Source organism: Crinia signifera, chromosome 6 (genome assembly GCF_055691185.1).
Source record: "Crinia signifera chromosome 6, ASM5569118v1, whole genome shotgun sequence".
Taxonomy (NCBI): Eukaryota; Metazoa; Chordata; class Amphibia; order Anura; family Myobatrachidae; genus Crinia; species Crinia signifera.
Window position 1 is genome coordinate 124,156,910 of NC_139222.1, and position 5,000 is coordinate 124,161,909.

At 35.9% G+C, this 5,000-nt stretch overlaps 1 non-coding gene across 1 annotated transcript in view; it reads right to left on the bottom strand.

The window, feature by feature from the left end:
• Positions 1 to 4,958: 4,958 nt before the first annotated feature.
• Positions 4,959 to 5,000, bottom strand: part of TRNAP-AGG (transfer RNA proline (anticodon AGG)) — a 72-nt gene continuing 30 nt past the window's right edge. Inside the window, exon 1 of the tRNA in view lies at positions 4,959 to 5,000. This exon is cut by the window's right edge and continues 30 nt beyond it. This is a non-coding gene — a tRNA (tRNA-Pro).

A 5,000-nucleotide genomic window follows, 5' to 3' on the forward strand; every position in this document is an offset into this window, starting at 1 on the left:
TCATATTATTTATGTAATAATTGAAAGAGCTGGATAAAATATTATTTATGTAATAATTGAAAGAGCTGGATAAAATAGTTGATGTATTTTGTTGTGTTATGTTACTGAGATAATGGGGAATGTGTTTTTTAACCCAAAGTACCACCATATGGTTGAAAATGTCCTAAATACTCATAAGTAATTACAAACTAATTGTGTAAAATGGCAAGAGCAAAATTCAATTGATGCTTTGAAATCAAGCATTTAACATCAATCATGGGCTCTAAAAGGCAGCTAAATGCTGGGCTCGTCCGGGATTTGAACCCGGGACCTCTCGCACCCAAAGCGAGAATCATACCCCTAGACCAACGAGCCACCCCTGAAAACTTCTCACGTCAGAATATTTTTTTTTTTAAAGTGAAACTCATATTATTTATGTAATAATTGAAAGAGCTGGATAAAATATTATTTATGTAATAATTGAAAGAGCTGGATAAAATAGTTGATGTATTTTGTTGTGTTATGTTACTGAGATAATGGGGAATGTGTTTTTTAACCCAAAGTACCACCATATGGTTGAAAATGTCCTAAATACTCATAAGTAATTACAAACTAATTGTGTAAAATGGCAAGAGCAAAATTCAATTGATGCTTTGAAATCAAGCATTTAACATCAATCATGGGCTCTAAAAGGCAGCTAAATGCTGGGCTCGTCCGGGATTTGAACCCGGGACCTCTCGCACCCAAAGCGAGAATCATACCCCTAGACCAACGAGCCACCCCTGAAAACTTCTCACGTCAGAATAATTTTTTTTTTAAAGTGAAACTCATATTATTTATGTAATAATTGAAAGAGCTGGATAAAATAGTTGATGTATTTTGTTGTATTATGTTACTGAGATAATGGGGAATGTGTTTTTTTTACCCAAAGTACCACCATATGGTTGAAAATGTACTACATACTCCTAAGTAATTACAAACTAATTGTGTAAAATGGCAAGAGCAAAATTCAATTGAGGCTTTGAAATCAAGCATGTAACATCAATCATGGGCTCTAAAAGGCAGCTAAATGCTGGGCTCGTCCGGGATTTGAACCCGGGACCTCTCGCACCCAAAGCGAGAATCATACCCCTAGACCAACGAGCCACCCCTGAAAACTTCTCACGTCAGAATAATTTTTTTTTTAAAGTGAAACTCATATTATTTATGTAATAATTGAAAGAGCTGGATAAAATAGTTGATGTATTTTGTTGTATTATGTTACTGAGATAATGGGGAATGTGTTTTTTTTTTACCCAAAGTACCACCATATGGTTGAAAATGTACTACATACTCCTAAGTAATTACAAACTAATTGTGTAAAATGGCAAGAGCAAAATTCAATTGAGGCTTTGAAATCAAGCATGTAACATCAATCATGGGCTCTAAAAGGCAGCTAAATGCTGGGCTCGTCCGGGATTTGAACCCGGGACCTCTCGCACCCAAAGCGAGAATCATACCCCTAGACCAACGAGCCACCCCTGAAAACTTCTCACGTCAGAATAATTTTTTTTTAAAGTGAAACTCATATTATTTATGTAATAATTGAAAGAGCTGGATAAAATATTTAATGAATATTGTTGTGTTATGTTACTGAGATAATGGGGAATGTGTTTTTTTACCCAAAGTACCACCATATGGTTGAAAATGTCCTAAATACTCATAAGTAATTACAAACTAATTGTGTAAAATGGCAAGAGCAAAATTCAATTGATGCTTTGAAATCAAGCATTTAACATCAATCATGGGCTCTAAAAGGCAGCTAAATGCTGGGCTCGTCCGGGATTTGAACCCGGGACCTCTTGCACCCTAAGCGAGAATCATACCCCTAGACCAACGAGCCACCCCTGAAAACTTTTCACGTCAGAATAATTTTTTTTTAAAGTGAAACTCATTATTTATGTAATAATTGAAAGAGCTGGATAAAATAGTTGATGTATTTTGTTGTATTATGTTACTGAGATAATGGGGAATGTGTTTTTTTTACCCAAAGTACCACCATATGGTTGAAAATGTACTACATACTCCTAAGTAATTACAAACTAATTGTGTAAAATGGCAAGAGCAAAATTCAATTGAGGCTTTGAAATCAAGCATGTAACATCAATCATGGGCTCTAAAAGGCAGCTAAATGCTGGGCTCGTCCGGGATTTGAACCCGGGACCTCTCGCACCCAAAGCGAGAATCATACCCCTAGACCAACGAGCCACCCCGGAAAACTTCTCACGTCAGAATAATTTTTTTTAAAGTGAAACTCATATTATTTATGTAATAATTGAAAGAGCTGGATAAAATATTATTTATGTAATAATTGAAAGAGCTGGATAAAATAGTTGATGTATTTTGTTGTATTATGTTACTGAGATAATGGGGAATGTGTTTTTTTTACCCAAAGTACCACCATATGGTTGAAAATGTACTACATACTCCTAAGTAATTACAAACTAATTGTGTAAAATGGCAAGAGCAAAATTCAATTGAGGCTTTGAAATCAAGCATTTAACATCAATCATGGGCTCTAAAAGGCAGCTAAATGCTGGGCTCGTCCGGGATTTGAACCCGGGACCTCTCGCACCCTAATCATACCCCTAGACCAATGAGCCACCCCTGAAAACTTCTCACGTCAGAATAATTTTTTTTTAAAGTGAAACTAAAAGGCAGCTAAATGCTGGGCTCGTCCGGGATTTGAACCCGGGACCTCTCGCACCCAAAGCGAGAATCATACCCCTAGACCAACGAGCCACCCCTGAAAACTTCTCACGTCAGAATAATTTTTTTTTTAAAGTGAAACTCATATTATTTATGTAATAATTGAAAGAGCTGGATAAAATAGTTGATGTATTTTGTTGTATTATGTTACTGAGATAATGGGGAATGTGTTTTTTTTACCCAAAGTACCACCATATGGTTGAAAATGTACTACATACTCCTAAGTAATTACAAACTAATTGTGTAAAATGGCAAGAGCAAAATTCAATTGATGCTTTGAAATCAAGCATTTAACATCAATCATGGGCTCTAAAAGGCAGCTAAATGCTGGGCTCGTCCGGGATTTGAACCCGGGACCTCTCGCACCCAAAGCGAGAATCATACCCCTAGACCAACGAGCCACCCCTGAAAACTTCTCACGTCAGAATAATTTTTTTTTAAAGTCTAACTCATATTATTATGTAATAATTGAAAGAGCTGGATAAAATATTATTTATGTAATAATTGAAAGAGCTGGATAAAATAGTTGATGTATTTTGTTGTATTATGTTACTGAGATAATGGGGAATGTGTTTTTTTTACCCAAAGTACCACCATATGGTTGAAAATGTACTACATACTCCTAAGTAATTACAAACTAATTGTGTAAAATGGCAAGAGCAAAATTCAATTGATGCTTTGAAATCAAGCATTTAACATCAATCATGGGCTCTAAAAGGCAGCTAAATGCTGGGCTCGTCCGGGATTTGAACCCGGGACCTCTCGCACCCAAAGCGAGAATCATACCCCTAGACCAACGAGCCACCCCTGAAAACTTCTCACGTCAGAATAATTTTTTTTTAAAGTGAAACTCATATTATTATGTAATAATTGAAAGAGCTGGATAAAATATTATTTATGTAATAATTGAAAGAGCTGGATAAAATAGTTGATGTATTTTGTTGTGTTATGTTACTGAGATAATGGGGAATGTGTTTTTTAACCCAAAGTACCACCATATGGTTGAAAATGTCCTAAATACTCATAAGTAATTACAAACTAATTGTGTAAAATGGCAAGAGCAAAATTCAATTGATGCTTTGAAATCAAGCATTTAACATCAATCATGGGCTCTAAAAGGCAGCTAAATGCTGGGCTCGTCCGGGATTTGAACCCGGGACCTCTCGCACCCAAAGCGAGAATCATACCCCTAGACCAACGAGCCACCCCTGAAAACTTCTCACGTCAGAATAATTTTTTTTTAAAGTGAAACTCATATTATTATGTAATAATTGAAAGAGCTGGATAAAATAGTTGATGTATTTTGTTGTATTATGTTACTGAGATAATGGGGAATGTGTTTTTTTTACCCAAAGTACCACCATATGGTTGAAAATGTACTACATACTCCTAAGTAATTACAAACTAATTGTGTAAAATGGCAAGAGCAAAATTCAATTGAGGCTTTGAAATCAAGCATGTAACATCAATCATGGGCTCTAAAAGGCAGCTAAATGCTGGGCTCGTCCGGGATTTGAACCCGGGACCTCTCGCACCCAAAGCGAGAATCATACCCCTAGACCAACGAGCCACCCCTGAAAACTTCTCACGTCAGAATATTTTTTTTTTAAAGTAAAACTCATATTATTTATGTAATAATTGAAAGAGCTGGATAAAATATTTAATGAATATTGTTGTGTTATGTTACTGAGATAATGGGGAATGTGTTTTTTTACCCAAAGTACCACCATATGGTTGAAAATGTCCTAAATACTCATAAGTAATTACAAACTAATTGTGTAAAATGGCAAGAGCAAAATTCAATTGATGCTTTGAAATCAAGCATTTAACATCAATCATGGGCTCTAAAAGGCAGCTAAATGCTGGGCTCGTCCGGGATTTGAACCCGGGACCTCTCGCACCCAAAGCGAGAATCATACCCCTAGACCAACGAGCCACCCCTGAAAACTTCTCACGTCAGAATAATTTTTTTTTTAAAGTGAAACTCATATTATTTATGTAATAATTGAAAGAGCTGGATAAAATAGTTGATGTATTTTGTTGTATTATGTTACTGAGATAATGGGGAATGTGTTTTTTTACCCAAAGTACCACCATATGGTTGAAAATGTCCTAAATACTCATAAGTAATTACAAACTAATTGTTTAAAATGGCAAGAGCAAAATTCAATTGATGCTTTGAAATCAAGCATTTAACATCAATCATGGGCTCTAAAAGGCAGCTAAATGCTGGGCTCGTCCGGGATTTGAACCCAGGACCTCTCGCACCCTAA